The 23,210-nt window shown below is 33.7% G+C and overlaps 1 protein-coding gene across 1 annotated transcript in view; it reads left to right on the top strand.

Annotated features, from left to right (window-relative positions):
- Nucleotides 1–23,210, top strand: part of FRK (fyn related Src family tyrosine kinase) — a 155,708-nt gene that overhangs the window by 2,021 nt on the left and 130,477 nt on the right. The gene's annotated exons all lie outside the window — the stretch shown is intronic.

Below are 23,210 nucleotides of genomic sequence, written 5' to 3'. Positions count from 1 at the left end.
GCAAGTGCCATTTAGGGGAGGTAAGTAGGGTTCATATTTTTTTCAAAGGAATTACTAGATTCAGACAACAAAAATGTCACGGACTTTGTTTCTTAGTACTTTTTTCAAAATTACATTTTTCTGTACTTTTACTATGTTCATTGGAAGCCAGCCATTTAGGCATAATAATGGATTCCCAATAAACAGATTTACTTCTTCCCTAAAGGAAGAAAGGAGCAGCCTCCAGGATGGGACTTCCCTTGAAATCATTGAGCTGCATTCAGAAGAGAGACAGTCATGGCTTTGGAAGGGAAATGTAATATAATGAGGGCAATGTAGTATCCTTCCTAGTATCCTTGGTCCCTATTCACTGCAGTTTAGAAGTTGAAAACTGTCTCTTTGCACTCACTAACCATATAGATTCATATGGGATTTCCATCAAGCAGAGGCAACTCAGGATCCATTTATGTTATGATGAAAATTGTGCAACTATAATAAGAAAGCAGTAGTTTCTCCCTAATGGGAAACTGGAATAAAATAAAGAAGAGCAAAAGGTGAGGCTTGCACTTTCCACACTGGCTAGTTTAAATTTGGAATTACTTACATGATCTTTTAGGTCCTTTTCCTCTCTAAGGATACAGAATTTATTGTTAGCTTTACTCCTTTACCTAAATGAAATGAAGGTAGTAAATGTAATTAGTTATTTTTTAAAGTAGAAATTTAGCTGTTGGATTTTAGGGCAAAGAATATAAGAACCTGCAGTTTTTAGTAGGAGGAACTGAAATTCTTCAGGAAGCATTTAGTGAGTGTCTACTATTTGCTAGGCATTACTACCCTAGGCATTAGAGATATAAAGGCAAATATGAATAATTCCTGTTCTCAAGGAGCTCATGTTCTAACACGGAAGGTAGGTACACATGTGAGTATTTATAAAAGATATACACAATAAATACACAGTAATGGGTGGGGAAAGTAGTAACAGTCACCATTGGGTCAAGAAAGGCCCAGGGGATGGCCATTTAACTGAGCTTTGAAGGAAGCTAGGGTTTCTGAGAGACAAGGAAGGGATACATTCCAGGCATGGTGACCAGCTTGTACAGAGAAACAGAAATGGGAGATGGAATGTCATATATGGAACAAATAGGCCAGTTTGTCTGGACCAAAGAGGGCATGAAGGGGGAGAGTGTATACTTAAGATGAAAAGATAGTTTGGATGCAGATTTTGAAGGGCTTTAAATGTTAAACAGTGGAGATAGTATTTGATCCTAGAGTTAATAGAGAGCCCACTGGAGTTTATTGAACAGGGGAATGCTATGCTCAGTTCTCTTTTATCTTTTTTTTTATCTTTATTTTTTGCCAGAAAATCATTCTGGCAGCTGTGTGGAAGATAGAGGAGAGAGTGGAGGCAAAGAAAACGGGAAGGAAGTGATTATAAGTGGGAGATGATGAGGACATGAATCTTGGAGGTAGCTGTATGAATGGAGAAGAAGGCATCAATGGGAAATGTGAAAGTAGAATTGATGAGATTTGTCAGGTGAGGAATAGAAAGAAGTTGAAGATGCTATAACTCTGTGAACCTATCTAATGAGAAGGATGCTAGTGCTCCCAACTAAATTAGGAAAATTTGGAGGGGGGTTTTTAGAGTGAGATAATGAGTTCTGTTTGGACATGGAGAATCTGAGATGCTTTTGAGACATCCAATTTGAAATATCCAGTAGGCAGTTGATGATATGGGACTAGATATTCAGGAGACTTGGGGTGAGTATATGTGTATATAAATGCATTATTAAGATTAAAATTCTCTGGAAACTATATCTTAACTTATCATTATTTATGAATAAAAAGAGGATTAGAGGAAGAAAAGGCCTCTATCCATGTGAGCTGGGCAGTTCCCTTAGCAAACCCCCTTTGAGAACTGAGCTCATACCTTCTCCCATACCTTCTCCATCTGGATTCCCAGCCAAAAAGCCCTCACTTCTCTCCCAACTCCCAATTTATTCTTAGTGGCATCCCTTTCCAACCTCTGACCTTACTTTGGGCAAAAGGTGGGACTTCTAGAGGCCAGGAATCATGAGACCTTTAGAATGACTGTAGAGTACACATGCCCAACACCACTCTCTTTCCTTTATCCCACTATCTTAAATAGTTTGTTTATAGATAAACAACAGGCTTTGTCTGTATTCTCAATTCAATCCGAGGGTGAATCAAGAAACGGAATTGTAACTTCAAACAGTATCAAAATTCTCCCCTTTAAAAAAAATCCAAAGTTCATCTTGGAGTGCCAAAGTAAGGAATACAGGCTAGTGTTAAATTTTCATAGCATACATGCATATTTATCTATGTAGATATATTTATTTATATGTTTAGGAGTCATCTTTGTAGAGAAGATAACTGATTCCACGAATTGATTAGGTTACCAAAAGAGAGAGAAGAGGAAGGAGAAAATTCAAGATATAGGCTTCAAGTATCTCCTAGTTAGAATGAGGATATGGATTATTATTTAGCAAAACAGATTGAGACGACCTCGTTAAACAGATAGGAGGAGAAAAAAAGGGAAGTGTTATAAAAAACCAGAGAAAAGAGAAAAATATATAGGGGGATACAGTGTTAATGTGAAATGCTACAGAGATCAAGAAAAATCAGGATTGAGTAAAGACCATGGATTTAGCAATTTAAAAAATCATTGTTAACTATGCAGTTGACATTAAGTTAACTAAAATATATATTCTATAGTCCTAATATTAGGCATACAACATAAGCAGTACATATATGTGTATATTTATAGATAATGCTTCATAAATCTAATGCTACATATCACTTTTCCAACTACACATTTACTATTTCTCACTTAACTAGGAAAAACCTTAGTTTCTTCATCTGTAAAATGATAGGATTGGATTAAACTATGCCTAAAGTTCTATTTAATTCTAAATTTCATAATATCTTATATATCATCCGAATCAAGTCCTTCAATATGCAAATAATGAAAATGGGTCTCAGAGTGGTTCATTGATTTCCTACATGTCACACAGGTAGCAAGTAGATGAATTGAAACCTATTCCTCAGATCCTAATCTAGTATTCTTTCCAGTACATGGTGGTTCCTCTTCAATGATTCTACCTACAATCTCACCTACCTCCCCAACACATGGCTTCCATTTATTCAGAGTAGTGTTTTAACTGAAAGACAAATGTTAATGGAAACAAGAGTTAATCCAGAAACTATGATAATGTAAGGCAAAATACTCAATGGTAATGGCATTCAGACCATTTTTGTTTCTAAAAAAATTAGGATAGTAATGAATCTGTGGTTATTTTTTTGATTCTCAGGAGGCCTCTGTAGCCCAGAATGCTTATTTTCCATCTGTCCATAGCTAATGACCTTTCCTCTCTGAACTAGTCCTTGATAGAATTCCCATGCTTTTTGATCACTAGTCTGGATTGCTACAGTATGCTTCCTTTAGGATCATATCTGAAAATCGATTAGGTTTTAAAATTTTAGAATTTTTAAATTGTTATTTGGCTATTAGATTTTCACAATATTTTATCTCTTCTTCTTGGTCGAACATGTCTATATAATCTACTTGTTTTCTTCCAACAGTCTGTCACTCTCTTCATCTTTGAAATGATCCCAAGTTACCATCTTCTCAGAAGCACTAAATTAAGAATATTTTATTTTACATAGGCAGCTCTAGATCATAGAAATCCATTTGGGTTTGCTGTGATATAATTTTATTTTGTCATTCTCTAGGTTTCTTCAAAGTCCACATAATGCCTTCATGCCTTAAGAAGAAAATAATCAACTACTCATTTTAATGCTTATATTCATAAGATATGTCTCATAGGGATTTTGGGAAAGTGAATACTTATAAAAGACAGATACTAAATTCAGAATATTGCTAACACTGAGTTACCTAGGATCAAAACCAAAATAATTTTTGACTCTTTAAGTGAATGATTATCTTAAGAAAACTAAGAAACATTGAGTCCAAACAAAACAAGACTTTTGCTTAGCTAATGAATATATATTTCATGTTCATGGATTTCATCTTACTGTATTTTCATGCATGTTTACTGTAATTCCTTTTTATGTTTCTTTTGGGCTATATGTTCATCAAATTGGATCATAGTATAGCTCTCATTTTAGCAGTCAATCAATAAGCATGCATTAAGTTATTTGTATGTATCAATCAAAGGGTCTGAGGACACACAAAAATAAAAAAAAAACTAAACAAATCAAAAATTAAAGCTCCTCTCCCTAAGGAGCTTATGTTCTATTGGTGAAAACAACATGCACAGACCAACAAATATTTGTTTTTTACAAATAACGTTTACAAAAGAAAGAAACTATGGGCTAATTTTGGCAGTGAAGCATTTGTAGCTTTGAGCTGAGCTTTGGATGAAGCTAGGGATTCTCAGAAGATGTGCTGGGGAGGGATCAAATTCCAGCCTATACAAAGGTTTGAAGATGAAAGGTCTTATGTAGCAATTATCTGAGCTAAAATCACATTTATTGTTAATGTCAGAGTCTAGAAACTCCCTGTACTTTGGTCCAAGACCCAGAAATGAGGAAATGACAAATATGGTCTGTGCAAAAGAGCCTCATTATACAAATTCCTCCCAAAATGGGAGGGATGACTATCTGAATATTTCTTTTAAGTAAGAAAACCAAAATTTTCCCTTCTAGAAAATTTCTTTCTTCCAGAGGATCAGTTTGCTTCCTTATTTTCTTATTGGGGGTGATCATATAGTCCTCTTGTACCACATACCATGAAAGTTGCTAAGGTTATTCTATAGTTTTAAAGTCAAATGAGATACCACAGTCTTAAGAAGTGTGAATATACTTCAAGACACAGAAGGCATGTGCTAGCATGCCTTAGGAAAGGTACTTTGCAAAGGCATTTCAAGGAATTTTCTCTTACTATAGTTATTGATTATTAATTCTCATACACAATTATTCTAAACAAATGGTTTTATTTAAACTACTTAACCTATGGTTACAATTTATCATTATAATACTGGGTATTAATAATAGGATTGCATTCTGAGAATATATGGTTATGTAGAGGCATAACCATGATTATAAACTGAAGTTGCTTAATTAGATTGTCTTTTATAGTGAGGAAGAGCAAAAAGGACAATTTGATTGAACTGAAGAGTGAATGAAAAAGAGTAATGTGTAATAAAAACAGAAAGGTAGTTTGAAGACAGATTATAAAAGTTGTTGAACAGAACTTACATGATATGGTCTCAAATCTACCATGGAAATATCACTTTGACAACATTATAGAGAAGTTGGTTGCAGGGAGATCAGTTAGGAAGTTGTTACAAAAGTGTAGGCCAGTGATGAGGACCTGGAATGATGTGCTGGCAATGTGAGTGAAGAGGAGGGGACTGATGGACGAAGCCTGGCAACTGACTAGTTGTGTAGAATGAAGGAGAATGAGGAGACAAGGATAATTGTGAGGTTTCAAACCTGCGTGACTATAAGGATAATTTCTTTAAATGTGACTTAATTCCATTTCTATTCATCTTGCATTAAAAAATAATTTATTTTTGTTTCCTGAGCATTGTAACTATTTTTGATCAAATATTATAATATTATGCTTATTAGTGCCCACCAGATATACAGTGTTAATCTGTTCATGTTTTGACTTCTTTTAAATTAATAGTGTAACCCGGACTCAAGTTCATTTGTATATGACTCCCCTCATGGTGGAGAAGGATTACTTTGTGCTCTCAACCTGCATAAGCAGGGGTGAGCTCATTAGAACTGGAAGACTAGAGATCCTTTTTCTTTTGCCTTTCAGCTTGGAGAGATGACACTCAAGATTCTAGGCTCTCTTCAGGAAAAGGTTCCTACAGGGAGAGAAAGACTGGGAAAAAGCCTTTTTCCAGAGATTCTGATTCCTCTATATATTGGCTTCTTTCCAAGTTTTTCCCCTTCCTCCAGTCTCTCTCCAGGGTCCTTTTCTGAAAAGACACTGGAACTTAAGAGTATCTATTCTCAAAAGTGGAAACCAGAAGACCCAGTATCTATCCTCTAACAACTTCCCACCAATGAGGTGTTAATAGAGATTTCTTAATCTCTCTCTTTTTCTCTTTAAGAGGCAAGGGAGCAAAAAAGATTTCTGAGTAAGAACCCCCCCTGCTGTGCAGGCCAGCAGTTGATGACATTTAGGAGGGTGTGGCTGACAGTTGGTAGGTGAGTTGCAGGCAGTTGAAAGGGGCTTTTTTCTATGGGTCCCCTGGGGAGAAGAGCAGCAGTTTCTGGCTCTCTCTCTGAGACTGGCAGTTTTTCTAACTTACAGTTGTAGATAGAAAAAATAGATTTAAGGCCTTAACAGCCTTATTGATTATTGATTATTGATCAGTTTATGTAGGTAGTTATATAGTGGGTAAATTCTTAGATATTTAGAGTAGGAGAGTAGGCTGGGCATGGCCTAGCAGAAGACACTGCCCTCAAAGGCAGATAGATTTAGGGATTTTTAGAAATTTAAGTTAGGATTGGGACTTTAGGTGTAGGTGTAAGAGTTCTCTCACTTTCCTCCTTTCTATTTTCTATCTGAACTTTCCTTAAAATAAACTAAATGTTTTGTGTTTTACCAAACTTCTCTCCTGACTTTTGTTCAAACTCCCACCCCCAAAATTTTAATCCTTCACAGCATGGTGAGCCAGGTAGTAGTTTGATTAATCTGTGCCAATTTACTTTAGACAACTCCCAGTACCAGAGACTTTCAATGAGATTTTAATCTTACAGTTTTGGATTGTCTCTGGTTAGTACTGCTTATGGGGGTATTTGTGCTGTCCACATTGTTTCAAGGGTACCAAACTGTGTCAAGTATTTAGTTTAATATTTACTAAGACAAGGAAACAACTAAAAGAGAAATTAATGGAGACTAGAGTTGTATATCTTGAGGACTGCATCTCTCAATTGACTAAAACTATTGCCCACCAAAATGAAACTATCTCAAAAGTTGCTAAACTTGAATATAGTATCTCTCAAATGGCTAAAACTATAATACAACAAAATGAAATTATCTTTCACATGACCGAACCTGCCTCTCCTACTGTTTCTAATTCTCCAACCACGGTAGCAAAACCCCAAAACCAAAAGAAAGAACATACAAACCCTAGCCTACTCCCTTTAAGAGTAGTACCAACTTTTAATTACCTTCCCACCCCCCAAATGAGTTAGTAACTATTAGGCACCACAGACCTTTTACCCCTCAGGATATGGAGGGATTTAAGCGCAGCATTCCTTCTTTTGAGGAGGAGCCCATAGCTGTGACAAAAAAGATAAGAAACTATATGCTGTCAATTCGATCCAACCTGGATTGATTTTGAGTATCTTCTAGATGAGTTACTAATTAAAAGGGAAAAGGATAAAGTTATCTGAATTACCAATTTGGCTTGGGGCTCAGTTCACTGACCTGAGGAAGACCCTCATTGGGACTTTAATGATGAAATGGACTACGCAAGGTTGTGCCAAGCTAGGGAGGCAGTTCTTAATGCAGTGAGGGTGTTCAGATAGACTTGGTACCTGGACAAAATTTGAAAAGCTAAAGAAAAAGATAGGAGAAAATCTCTCATAATTCACGAACAAACTTATAGAACGGGGAGGAAGATACATAGATAGAGACTTGACAAGAGAGAGAGACATTAGACAATTGAGAAGACAGTTTGTAAAAAATTGTTTCAAAGGACTATATCAAAACCAGTTGTACTAACTGGATGAATATGGACCCTGATGAATTAAGGAGAGTGGTAGTTTATATTTATAATGTGCAGAAACGAAAGATGCCAATGATAGTGATTTGGTGGATGCATGAAGAAAGGAAATAAAAACACTGAAGGGAAAAATTTAAAGACTTGGAAAAAGGAGATGCAAATTTTGGGTTAGCTATGGCTCTGATGTGAGAATATACAACCCAAAGGGAGTATATAAACCAGAGACCAACTTGTTATTTATGCAGAAAAAGGGGACACCTAATGATAAATTGCAGATGCTGGAATCAAATATTTAGCAATTTTAGGAATAATGGTGGGAACTTTAGGAATAACTTCTAGGAACAACTATTCTAGAAATAACAACAACAACAAAGGCAATTTCAGAAATAACAATTTTAGAAATTATGGGATTGATAGAAACAGTAACCAAAATGAGGCAAATGACTTGTTACAATATATCCATAATGGAGCACATCCCTGTAATAGCCAAAATGTAAATCTACCTCAATGAGAGGAATCTCAGAGAGGTGCACATGGATCTTTAAGAAGGTTTGCCAGGGGAGAAAGGATTCTGGAATCAAATAGTGAAACATTTAATTTTCCAGATATATAATTACACCAGTAATCCCAATCCATTCTTTCCTAGACAGTAACGAACCACATGTGACACTGAAAGTAGGTAATATGTTATATGATTGTCTTCTAAATACTGAGGCATCAAGATCTGTGATAATGAGTACACCTAATCCTAATTGTAATTCTATTGGCTCTATTAATGTTGTCAGAGTGTCTGGAATGTCTGGAACACCTTCGGAAGTCCAAAAGCTTTCACCACAAATGGTGTCTGTGAGATCTTTATCCATGGAACATTCATTCCTTCTAATGCCCAACACCACAATGAATTTATAGGGGAGAGATCTGTTGTACAAATTAAGAAACCTCTCTTAACAGAGGCAAGAATTTTGCAAACGAGATCGAGTCCAGGATTACAACAGAAGAATCATGTATATGTTTTGGTTTATAGATAAAAGTTAGGCCATTGTAATGGATTATTCTCTTGCCTTTAAAATTCTTTTCCTTTCCTGAGTCACTTTTCAAGTAATCTAACAAAATAGATTTGAAATCAAAAGACCTGGGTCCATATTTTGGTATTGCAATTTATTATCTGTATGATCTTGGTTCTTCACTTATAAAATGGAGATAACATTTGTACTACCTACTTCACAGGATTGTTGAGAGAAAAGCACTCTCTAAATTGTAAAGGGCTACATACTATTATTGCAAAAAAAATAATAATGATAAATTACACTTATTTAATATATATTGGGGCAGTTATCTCTTCATTACTTATTGCTTCATTGAATATTTTTATTATTAATCTGCCTCTCTGAAGTATGTTATTTATAGTTTTATATTTAGGTTTATTGTTTGGTCCTTTAACTGTATAAAATAATTGCCTTTTTATCTACCCATAACTCTTCACCCATACTGGCTCTCCCTATCCTATTCCCTTGGCCACATCAAATCTGAAATGTTCATTTCCAAGATCTGACTTGGTACCATACATCAAAATTTCATTCTCAATATTGTTAAGGGTGTGGTCAAAGGTTACAAATCTGGTAATAGGACCTAGTAATTAGAAATCAAGAATCAAGAATAATGATCCTTAGTCCTTTACTTATATTAAAAGAAAATTCAAGTAACAGTCTGCCTGTCATAAATCAGCATGAACATTAATAGTGTCATATAAGCAGAGAAGTGCTTATATGACTTTTCTGCTAGAAAAAAATCCAATACTCTCCTGTAAACCCATATTCTTTTCTTACTGTGACTAAAGTTGTGTGTATGTGTGTATGTGTGTATATGACAGCATCTGAACCACAGCAGAACTGTAAAATGGATTGAGCCTAGTGTCCAGGTTTTAGGTGTAGTATGAGAAGAGTGTTTAATTATTCTTTGCAGAAACTATGGAGACCAATACTTGAAGTTGTCTATTTACTTTAGGGCTTCATCCAAATAGAATATAAACTCTTTCAGAGGAGGAACTTTTTTTTAATCTTTGTATTCTCCAGAGCCCTGCCTAGTACCTAAGGAGCTCACTTTAGTTCTTAATTGCATGTTAATTGATTGGCCACATAATCTGAATAGCTATCTTTTCTGCCCACTTTTTGTGGAATTTCATTACCATTCAAATGAACCTCACTTGCTTTCTTCAGGTTCCACCTGTTTATTCTAAGATATAAAGTTAGACACCATTAGAAATTTCAGTTCAAAAATTATTCTACAGTAGTCTTCGGATTTGATTATTTTTATGAGCCCTCATAACTCCTCTGAGTCATGAAGAGCTTTTGATTTGCATATGTTCTTACTCTTAAATTAGTAAACAAGAACATATTAAGTGCACACTCTGTGTTCAGGAGGATACCTGCTGAATGGTTCCCAGACATCAAAGCAAGGAAATGGGGGTTAGTTTGGTTTATATACATGAAGAAGTCACTCATTTTCCCATTTACCTGATGTTTATGTATTTTATACATTAGGCACAGAATCCATCTTCAGAAGTGAAGAAGTCCAATTAAGGTTCATTGTTTAAACCTCAGAGCTCATTTACTACTATATCTAAAGAGAAAGAAAAGATTAAGCTTCTTTTACTTAGGAACCAAGACTTCTTTGTGTCTTTTGTAGGGAATGTATCAGGGAGAAACCAAGTATTTCATGGAAAGGATTTTCTGTTTTTAGCTGTTTTCATCTTTTCTTTCCTTCTGTTCTAGTCATGTTTTGGACTATAGCACTAATAAAAACTAAATCAGAGTTAAGAATAAAGATTTATTACTTACATTGTTTATTACAGCTCATGCTTATGATTTAGACCCTTACTATGATTTATCTGTACAGTTTCTAAACTCTAGCCTACTTATTCTTTCTTGACCATACTGGATTTTGTGATAAAACATAAAGATCTTAGAAATAATTTTTTCTCCCATTAGTGAAGGACATAATTTTTTTTTCCACCTGTGCTTATTCTACCTGGATGAATTCTAGTCTGTATTTTCTATTTCAACTAAAAAAACAAAACAAAACAAAAATATAAGTCCTAGGAGTCTAATTCATTTAAATCCTGAGAACAGGTTACTCACCCATCTTTAGTGAAGTTCATTCTAAAACTAGTGTTATGTACAGGTTTTAGAAAGTGAATATAATAAAGAGCAGAGTTCAGGTTTTGCTAGTTGATGATTCCTCCTTCAGTTTGTGAATTTAGAATTCCTCAAAAAGTTGCCACATTCAAGGTGTCTAGCTTTTTTCACTGATGCTATCAGTACATTCCTTTCTCAGTACATTCAGCTTCCCCAATGGACTTTTGGACTTAGAGTAACTCTCTCTAAAAGAATGGGATTGTGAAAAAAGGGTCAGGATATATGGGTGTAAATAAGGCAAGGTATTTCAAACCTAGGTTTAAACTGTCAGATTTTATCACCTTGTAAACAACTTGGGATCACTAAGAAATAACCTGTGGCAGTCATTGACACATTTATTATGAATTCAGATCTCTTTAGACCTAACTTTTGAATATGAAATACAAATAAATTCAAAGCAAAACAAAAGACAAAACACTCCTTTTGAATAAGGGAAGATTATATTCATAAGTACTAAGATACTGAAATTTAAATATTTTCTTTAATACTGTTTTTATACATCTATCATTTCCATTTGTTAGGACTAAATCCCAGAATTTGAATTTACAGGCCAAAAGATCTATTTGTCAGCTGAAAACATATTTAGATTCTAAGAAATTAATTACTAACATTTATTATTAAAATATGACATTAATTAAAGACCTCTGAGGCATTACCATATGCACATACTGCTTATTATCACTATGTGCTATTCAGCTTGAAGTGGAAATGACAATTGTCACAAATGCCTGGCCAATTCTGAATTATTTTTATCAAAAAAGTCTGTCCCCTCAATGAGTCATGCTATTCTTGCCATAATGTTAGAACCATAGCTTTTGTACCCTGTATTACTCAATTTTTGACATTAAATTTAGTAAAGTGAAATTACTCTTAAGACTTGTTGTCATAATTTATTAAGCAATAATTATAATTAACTACATAATGGATGGGAACACTGAAATTAAGTTTTATTAAAATAATGACAAGTTATAAAAATGATGAGTGGTGGGACCATTTAAAACTTATTTAAAAAATACAGGTACAAAAGTTCAAAGTTTAATTAGAGGTAGTTTAATAATTGTTTAAAATTTGATTGTATTTCAGATTTTGAGATATTTCAACACACAACCTGTAATGAAGCCATGTAATACATGATAATTTCAAATGATCATTTTTTAAATTCATACTAGGAACAACTATAATAGAGTAGGTATTATTGATGAAAGTTGAATAGCAGTGTGCCATCTTCTTTCCAATAAAGACTGAATTGTTGATCAATTTCTTTCTGCTAAGTGATCATCAGAAATTGAATAATGAAGGGGAAATAATTTCCTCCCAAAATAAACCAAAATAGATCAAAAGAGCACTAAGGAACCCTAAAGGAAGGTTATATATTTTGTCAGACTAGTCAATTCAATAAATCCAAATCAGTCAAATATTTGAACCATTTCAATTTTATCTTCCTTTCCACATAAAGTGTATTTTAAAAAATGTCAACACGACTCAATTTAACAATTGAAAAGTGAAAACTTAGAACAAATATTTTGATTTTAACCCAAAGAGGCTTGACTTGACTAAATTCATCTCTTATCTTAATTTTACTGAATTTAGTTTTTCTATATTGATCTGTTTATCACACAAACTCTCCAAATTAATTGGGTTTTGTATTCATTGAGACAGCATAAGTATTATTTTGATTGAATGTGATTAAAACATTTTTCAAATTTTCAAAAATAATTAAAAATGTCCCCAGAAAAGGGAATTTACCATATGACAAAAAGAAGATGGAGGTCTTGATATCAAACTCTTAATTTTTGCCATTCTTTCAATATTTGCACACACACATACACATATATGCATATATAGATTCTTTCATAAACACATACATATATATGATCTATTTGTTCTCAGGACTCCTTTACACTCTTAAAAATTATTGAGATAACCAAAGAGCTTTTGCTTATGTGAATTTTATCTATTAACATTTAACTTTTAAAAAATAACAATGGATTAATTTTGAAAATACTTATTAATTCATCAAAATAATGTTATTAATATAGATTTTGATGAAAAATAACTATTTCCCAAACAAAATATTTATTAAAAAATGGCATTGTTTTTCACATTTTTACAAATCTCTTAAATATGTAGTTTAATAACTGCTTCTTCATTCAATCTGTTGCAATCTATGGTTTTGGATGAAAAAAAACCCTAGTCTGATACAGATATATATATATATATATATATAGTTGGAAAATGAAGGAATATTTTAATATGCAAATAATGTCTTAGTATTATTATGAAAATAATTTTTACCTTGTGTCCCTCCTAAAAGGACCTTAGGTACTCCCAGAATCCTTGGAGTCTATTTAAGAATCACTAATCTAGACCAACTCATACTTAAATGAGGATGCTTTTTTTTTTAAATAAAATTTTATTTTTATTTTCAGTTCCAAATTCTCTCCTTCTATCCATGGAGAAGGCAAAAAAAAAATAATAACAAAAGCTATAAAAACAAAGGGTAAAACAATGCCTCAATCTGCCCTGAGTCCATAATTTGTCTAAATAAATAGGTAAATTAAAAAAATAGGTAAAAAAAAGGTAAATAGCATATTTTATGTCCTAAGTCCTTTGGAGTTATGGTGGATCATTGTATTTATCAGTTTCTAAGTCTTTAAGAGTTGATTATTTTTACAATATTGCTTTCCTATGTAGATAATTCTTTTGGTTCTGTTCACCTCACTTTGCATTGTATCATTTCATGTATCTTCCCAGGTTTTTCTGAAAATGTCCCCTTTATTTAGTAGAGCACAATAGTTATCCATCACATTCAATTACCATAATTTGTTCAGCCATTTACCAATTGATGAACATCTCAATGTCTAATTCTTGCTACTAAAAAAGAACTACTATAAATATTTTTATATGTACTTGGCTTTGCCCGTTTTCTTTGATCTCTTTGGGGTATAGACCTAGTAGTTGTATTTCTGTGTAAAAGAGTATGCATAGTTTTATAGCAATTTGGGCACAATTTCAAATTGTTCTCCAGAATGGCTAGGATAGTTCATAGTGTCAGCAACAGTGCATGAGAGTACTTTTCCACATCCTCTTAAGCATTTTTCTTTTTTTGTATTTGTCATGTTAGCTAATCTGATGGGTTGTTTTAATTTATATTTTTCTAATTTTTAGTGACTTGTAATTTTTTTTATAAGATTATTGATAATTTTGATTTCTTCCTATGAAAACTTTCATTTCATATTCTTTTTCATTTAGGAATGGCTCCTATTTTTTAAAATAAATTTAGTTGAATCCTCTAAACATTTGAAAAAGGAGTAAGAATGCTTGTTGCAATATTTCCTTACAAGTAATCATCAGCTTTTTTTTGAAACTTTCCACTGAGGGGGAATCCACTACTTCTGAGGCAACCCATCATCCTTTTATACAGTTTTTATAAAGGTATTTTTTCTTCAATCTACTGTTATACAACTTCTACCCATTGTTTCTAGCTCTACCCCTTGGAAGCAGTTAGAACAAGTTTAATTTCTCTGCCACATAACAATGTTTCAGAATACATGAAGACATCTTCTATACCTCCTGTTCAGCTTTCCTTTCATTAGGCTAAGCATTCCCAATTCTTTCAACCAATTCTTGAATGACAAATGCTGAAGTCTCCACAGCAGATTAATCTTCCTGACTTCAAATCTGTTCAAGTCACAAAACCCTGTTTGCCTTAGTTTCCTTAGATGTAAAATGACCTGGAGAAAGAAATGGCAAACCATTTTAGCATCTTTGCTAAGAAAACCCTATCTGAGGTCATGAAGAATCTGAAATGACTGAACAACAACAGCAGCATAGCTTTTCAATGTCTTTCCTAAACTAAGGTCCACTGAACAGAACACCCATAATCCCCAATAGATCTGGCCAGGTTAGGATGATATCCTTCCTCATTGTAGATACAATGCTTCTTTTGATGTGCCCTAGAATTGTATTAATTTTCTTTATGGTTGCCAAGCAACATTATTGACTCCTACTGAGTTTTTGGATTATAAAAAATGGATTTTTTTTTCAGTCATGATTTCTACCTGTGTTGAAGGAAGTTGACCCCTCCTCCTCTTGGCAGGCTGACTGGTTGATCAACATTCCTCACTTACCACCATCAGAACATCAATAAAAGAAAGTGGGTAGAGCATATTTGAGTCTTTTTGCATCAATAGCTGGCTGGAAGAGAGAGGTGAGGGAGAGAGAAAAGATGCTGACAGAATAGAAACACATGGTCTGAGAACTTAGAATAAGGAAGAGATTTAAATCTATGCTCATCTACCTTTTCTATTAATAAACTTTATGAAAAAAATAACTGGTAGAGATATATATTAATTTAAAATATAACATACCTCATCAAGCTTCATTACTTTCTCTATGAAGTCAAATTTTTTTTGTGTGTGCAAAAATCACATAATTTTAAAGTTGGAACTAAATATCTCCCCTATCAATTAATCTACAAATAAGTAAATATTAAGCTCCTCTCATGTACTACATGCTAAGGATAGAAAGATGAAAGCTGGATAGATCACATTTTGCAACATACAGAACAAGTGAAACTCCCAGCCTTTGTTTTGAGACCTCCAATGAAGGGGCGTCCATTATGGGCTATAGGCCCATCTTCTTTAAGATACAAATTGTTAGTAAGGTTTTCTAAAAAGCATTTTATTTCTTCTTCTGAAAACTCTCAGTTTTCAGAAGAAAAAAAAATTTTTTTAAAAATAAATTTAGTCCAGTTCTCTATATCTTTGAGAAAAAGAGCATGAATATTTTTTACAATATTTCCTACAAGTAGTCACCAACTTTTAAATATAAATTTGTTTCTTTGCAACTTCCATCTATTGTTCCTGGTCTTAGTTTTTCCCTTTGGGACTAAATGGAACAAATCTAAACCCCCTTTTTCATGATAGTCTTTCAAAAATGTAAATGCAGCTCTCATATCTCCCATGATACTTCTCTTCTCCATGCTAAATATCCTCTTCATTCATTTGTTCTTCATATGATATGAGCTCACAAGATAATAGATTTATTTAGACCTGAAAAGATTCTTAGGGATTTGATCCCTTCAGTTTATAGTTGAGAAAGTTGATGTACAGAAGGTACTTGCTCAGGGTCACAAAACTAGTGAGTGTGCAAGGTGGGATTTAAATCCAGGTTTTTAAACTCCTGGTCCATTGTCCTATCCATTACATCATAGGATTTTCTCCAAAGGTTAAAAAATTTCCCTTTCTTTGGACCATCTCCAGCTTTTTAATGCTCTAAGAATATCTGGAAAGTATGATAATTTTTTTAGTGCTATTCCTCCTAAATACTGTAATAACCAGAATTGAAAACCATATTTTAAACTGTGAAAGACAACTTTTATCAGCAATGCAAGGATCCAGGACAACTCCAAGGCACCCAAGACATGCAAGATTATCCACCATTATAGAAGTAATTGATGGAGTCTGAATATAGATTGAACCATACCATTCTTTACTTTATATCATCCATGAATTTTTTTCTAGTGTAAGTGATGTGTCTTCTTTCACTTTATGATAAACATGTAAATGGGTATTGTATGATAACACATGTACCACCCATGTCATAGTACTTGCTATCTTGGGGAGGTAAAAGGGATGAGAGATAGGAGAACATGGATTGCAAAATATCAGAAAATAATTATTAAAAATTCTATCAAAATGTAATCTTGAAAGAAAAAAAAGGAAAAAAAATAAAACAGCCCTCCAAACTTGGCCTGGGTCCAGAGATACTATCACTTTCATCTTGGCAACTAAACTTCTTAATACGAGTCAAAACTGTATTTGTTTTTATTTTGGTTACCATACGACATTCTTGAATCATCCTTTTTATTATTCTTCCTTTATGCATTTCTGTACAGATGACCGAGGCTATGAGTTTTATTGTTTGTTTGCTTTGTGTGATATTCTTTCCTCTGAATTACTGTTTTTTTCTTCTGCCCTTCTCTATACTCAGAAGATACTTTTTCCTTACTTCTGCCTTCTGGAATCTCTAGTTTCCTTCTGTCTTTCTTCAAGTCTTTCCTAATAATCCCAGATGCTTGTGACCTCTGCCCATTACCAAATATTAATTTTAGATATTTTGTATATATATATTCAAGTGTATACACATATATGCCTTCACTTCTCTGAGGTGGCTTGAATGCTTGATATGGATAATTTTTTCCTCCTCCATTTTCAGTTTTAAACCTTTTTTAAAAATTTAAATGTCTCAGATGCTAACCTGCAATACAATATCATTTCATGAAGGTAGCATTCATTGTGGATTTGGACTCAAAAGATTTAGTTCCCAGTCATGAGTCTGTAATGGTATATGACCTACAAAATGAGAATAATTATGTATAATATTGTTATTATGAGGATTAAATGTGAATTAGTGAATTTGAAAGCCCTTTGTAACTATAAACTAAATGTTATAAAAATGTGAATTTTTAGAATTTGTTAATAATATCTAAAATGGATGATACATGTTTAGTGCTATTTCATGGTTATGAATCAATCAATTTATAAGGTAAAAATCATTAAGTACCCACAACTAGGCAGGTAGGTGGCATAGTAGATGAAGCGTTGGACTTAGAGTCAGGATCATATCCCTGAATTCAAATCCAGCCTCTGACACTTACTAGGTGTGTGACTCTGGGAAAGTCACTTAACTCTGTTTTCCTCAATTTCCTCACATGTAAAATAATCAGGAGAAGTACATGACAAATAAAGCCAAAATTGCCATTGGGTCACAAAAGAGTTGGACATGATTGAAATGGCTTGATAACAACAATATGCCACTTACTATCCTAGATGCTGGGTATACAAAGACAAAATAAAACGATTCCCACATTCAAGGAAAACATTTATATCTATCTGTGTATCTATATAGATATAACATGCATGCATATGTACACACAAGAATATATGTGTATACATATGCATATGATTATAAATATATGCAAAATATCTTAAAATTAATATTCAGCAATGGGCAAAGGAGAGCATAAGCATCTAAGGGTATTAGGACAGGCTTGAAGAAGGACTGAAGGAAACAAGATATTTTTAAGAGCCAGAGGTACGGGAAAAGAGTCTTGCAGATATAGAGAACAATCTCAACAAAGGGATTGGGATGTGAGATAGAGCGTTGTTTGTGAGGAAGAAGAAGAAGGCTGGTTTGACTGGATTAAAAAGTCTGTGAAAGGAATAATGTGTAATAAGGCTAAAGAAAGATAGTTTGAAGACAAGTATGAGTGTTCTGATAATTTTTATAGGATCATATGCCATGTCTCTGGTTACTTTTTGTATATTGGTGATAATGATGTCAGTGTAGTCCATACTAAACATTTTTTATCTGGTTAAAGCTGGCATCATAAGCTACCATAAGTGAGGAAGAACAACTACAAAAAAGGCAATCAAGTCTGAGCATTATGATGTTTGTCAGGTAAGAAGAACAGTCCCACCCATTTTGCCAGTGGTTGGGAGATTTGTGGTTGATCATTTGTCTAAAAAACTTTAGCTGTAATTTTTTTGGTTATAATAAATTTTTATTTCTTTCTAGATTACATGGCAGTACAATTTTAAAAAATATTCCTTTTCTGATATTTTGAAATCCATGTTCTCTTTCTCCCTCCCACCTTTAGTTTAATTTTTTGAGCAATAGTAGAGTAATCACATTCTTCTCCCCTGTGAGCTTTTCCCTTGTGGTCCAATGTGCAGAGCTTGATGGGAGAGTCCCCTAATTTCACCGACTGAATTAATTTACATATGTAGGGTCAAAGATTTTTTCCTTGATGCTTGATTAGACAGATAAACATTGTAGAACAATTGGCAGGCACCCAGAAGACTGTTTTGATTTGCCTCTTGCATCTTCACAGAGAAAACTGAAGGGTTTGGTTGAAAGACTTTATCTTTATAAAAACATAATTATTTATATCTTTTGTTTTAACATTACCTAAATTTCCCCCATCTCCCCCCTTCTCTTGTCCCAGAATATCATCTGCTATAATGTAGATTTTCCTTTTAAGGAAAGAAAAAAAAAAGAAGAAAACTCCAAGGAAATCTGGTCAATGTGCGAAAACAATCTGGCAATATATGCAATATTCAATACCTGTGGACACTGTCAACAAAGCAGAAAGGGGAGCTGTAAAGACTTTTTTTCTTAACCAAAAGTGGTGTCTTTCTCAGCATCTCAATTGAGCTCTGAACCCAGCAGGTGTTTAATAAATATTTGTTGAAAGCTATAGCACAAAATAGTCCCAGCATTTCCCTTGTAAAACAAAATGGGACTGGAATCTTGTATCCAGGTGCAATTTCTAAAATGCATTAAACTGCTTTATGTATGTCAGTTTTTAAAATCCCATGGAAGCTTCCCAAAGCGTGGTAATTACCAGTAAAAGAGTTATCAGCTTGAGTTTTTAAAGTGACAGCAAAACAAAATGCCATCTATAAAGTTCATTTCATAGAATCAGGTCCCAATGGGCATTTCCCCTCACTTTTTTTCTGTATACCTTAACTTATATATGGGGCATAGCATAGACCATTTCAGTTTCTTCCAATGTTAAATATTTTTCAACTTACTCACTTTGAAAGCTGGGGTATTTACTGAATGCAAATGACTTTTTCCATGTTAAGATGTAGAAAAATTAACAACCAAATAATTATTTACCTGATTAGGATTGTTACTAATTAGCTGCTAATGTCCCTAAGGTATATTCTGATTCCCATTTGTTAATAGTTCTTTGCTCTTCAAACAGAATCGCTCACGTCAATTTCCCTGGGCATAGCAGTTATGGAGATTAATAGAGACTTTTCTCTTATTTTAGTTCTCACTGGGGACAGCTTGCTGAATCCTACACCTTTAGCCCTTAGTTTATGTGGTCATTTCTTTGGAGATTAATGAATACTGAGATTTTGCTAGGATCTATTAATTAATTTACTAGGCACAGGATCTCCCTTACTTTGTGCATTGTTTATTTGACTAAAATTAAAGATCAAGGCAGTATCTTACCCTTGGGTGCCATTTCATTTATAATCTAATCACTTGTTGCCACTTGTCTGAAGTTAATTGTTTCTGGAGTACAAAAGAGGGAAACTAAGACCACATCAGGACTAATATTAATACCAAGCTTTCTTAAAGATGTGCTTCTGTTGTTTCATTCTCTATAGGTCAGAGATCATAGGTCTAGAGACAGAAGGGACCTCAGATATCATCTAGATCAGTCACCTCATTTTACAGATAAATAAACAGGAATTGTGAAAGGTAAAGAGACTTATCCAGTGTCACTTAGATAATGACAGATAAGATTTGAACCTAGGCAGTGATATTTCATGCTATCCTGGTGTTTTATTTCTCTTTTGGTTAACATGGAAAAGATTTTTTTTGTTTTATTTTTACATGTTATCCTCCATTTCTAATGGAAATTTATTTTAGAGGAAAATGAAAATTCTACCATATGTATATTTAACACAACAAGAAACATGATTTATTATCTAAACTACCACTATGATAATTTTTAGATGTTATTTATTGTTCAGGCATTTCAATTGTGTCTAATTTTCTGTGACCTCATTTGGAATTTTCTTGGCAGAGATACTGGAATGTTTTGCCACTTCTTTCTTTAACTCATTTTATAGATGTGGAAACTGAGGCAAACAAGGTTAAGTAACTTTCCCAGGGTCACATGACTATCTGAGGCCATATTTCAACTCAGGAAAATGAATTCTCCTGACTCTAGGTTGGGGATTTTATCTACTGTACCACTTAGCTTGCCATTAGATGTAGAAGTAATATATATTTTGAGGTACTTTAAAGTTTATATTGAAATGAATATATTCTTCTTTATTCAAAGGTTATAGTCATTATTGGAGGGGATGTTGAAAAGTGGGGGACACTAATACACTGTTGGTAGAACGGTGAACTGATCAAACAATTTTGGAGAACAATCTGGAATTACGCTCAAAGAGTTATAAAACTGTATATACCCTGTAATACCACTATTAGGTTTATTTCCCAAGGGCATGAAGGAAAAGAACCAATATGTTCTACAATATTTATAGCAGTTCCCTATGTGGTGTCAAAGAACTGGAAATTAGAGGGATGCCCATCATTGGGGAATGATTAAACAAAAGTGGCAGATGATGGTGATGTCTCCAGAGAAAGAATTGATAAATAGAAATGAGTATGACATGGAATATATGTGTATATATAAAACATATGTATATATGTTATTTTGATCAAATGATGCCTTCCCTAATAGGAGGAAAAGGAGGGAGGGAGTTAATAAACAAACAAGTGAATTTAAATCTAAAAATGTATTTTTGAGCACTTTCAGACACTTTACTACTAAGAAAGACATTACACAGTCCTTATCTTCAAGGAATTCCATTAAATGAAGGAAACAAGTGAAGAACTATGAAAGATATATAGATTGAAAATGGCAAATAAATTAAGAGGGAGTGTTCTAGCATGGAGTTCTGAGGAAGCAGAAAGAGCATTCTAAAGAAGGTGAGACGAGTTGAATCTTGACACAATCTGGGCAAATGTAAGGTGAAGGTGAGGAGTCAGAACATTCCAGGCATGGTGGAGAGCCTTTGCAAAGACTCAGAGATGGAGTGTCTTGTGTGAGGAACTATATGAGGGTCAGCATCACTGGATTATATATATGTACAGGGGAGTAAGGTGCAGGAAGTTTTGAAAGGTTAAATCATCTTCTGCCTTGGTAGTTAATACTGACACTCGAAAATTGGAACACTGTCTCCAAGGCACTATATTTTGAAGTCTTAATAGAAATTATCTAGCTCTTTAATTTATCTTGTATTGGTGAGTCAAGTTGGTTATTTATACATGGGGATATTTTTCATAGCCAAGTTGGAACAACTGAGACTCTGATCTCTCTTTTGGCTCATTCTGACAGCAAGGGTTTGTCCTTACTTCTGCAGTCTGAATGCCATCCTTGATTGGACAAACTCCCATGGTGTTCTATCTTTAACAATTGTTTTATTTAAATTAATGTTTGTTACATAAAATACCCAGTTAACTCTCTCACTTCCTGCCCTCCCCCATAGAGAAGTTATCATTTGATGATAAGATATATGTATATTTAAAACTATGTCCTCCTGTTTATCAGTTCTTTTCTGGAGGTGGACATACCAAGTCATTCTTCAAACAATATTTCTATTGCAGTATGTAAAATCCTCTTGGTTCTGCTCATTTTACTTTTAATAATTTCATGTAGGCCTTTACAAATTTTTCCATAATTAACCTGCTTGTCATTTCTTATAGCAAAATAATATTCCATCAGGATCATATGTCACAACTTGTTTAGCCATTCCCCAATTGATGGGCATCTCTTAGCAGAAGAACATTTTATTCAATAGAATGTAAGCTCTTTGAAAACCAGGTTTGTTTCATTTTTATCTTTGTCTCTCCAGTTTCTAGCCAAGTTTCAGGCTAATAGTAGGCACTTTATAAATTCTCATGGAATGAATCCTGCAAAATCACTCTGTCCTGTTTAGCTCTTATAATTTATAAATGACAGAAGCCAGCCACTTTAATCTGATGTGGTATAAGCTACTGCTTCTAATTAGTCAGGCTCCACCACCCACCCTAAGCTATAAGAACTCCACCATAGGTAAACAATTCCTCATCCTGTTATACATTTTACATTTTAGTAATATATTTCACTTTTTCTAAACTGTTACTATTCCTATTATTGAAATACATTATGGTATTTATTTATACTCATAGACTCACTTCTAGTAATTCATATCATTTCAGGCCCAAGCATAGTAATAATCTCCTATGTATTATGTTGGTTAATATAGAAAACACCCATTACATTCAGATCTGTCATAAGAACATTGATGTGCCCTAGGGAAAAATCATGATCCATCTGAGATTCATTCATCCATTTTTTCAATATCTACTTTATATAAATCTTATTTAATCGACCTTTGTAACATTTCTTATATCTATTGCTTTCTCTCCAACACAAATTCAGGACCTTATCACTCCTCACCAAGACTATTATAATGGCCTCCAAATTTCTCTCTATGCCATCAATCTCTTCCTTTTCCAATATAGCTGGAATATTATCTTTTTTTCCCTTCCCCCCTTCCCACAAACCCCTATCTTCTGTCTTGGAAATGAGGCTAATATTGTTTCCAAGGTAAGGTAAGGGCTAGGTAATTGAGGTTAAGGGTCTTACCCAGGTTTATACAGCTAGGAAATGTCTGAGGTCAGATTTGAACCCAGAACCTCCCATCTTCAGGACTGTCTCTCAATT

This window comes from Monodelphis domestica, chromosome 2 (assembly GCF_027887165.1).
Source record: "Monodelphis domestica isolate mMonDom1 chromosome 2, mMonDom1.pri, whole genome shotgun sequence".
NCBI lineage: Eukaryota > Metazoa > Chordata > Mammalia > Didelphimorphia > Didelphidae > Monodelphis > Monodelphis domestica.
The sequence above is the reverse complement of the archived record's forward strand: the minus strand, read 5'-3'. Positions and strand labels throughout refer to the sequence as shown.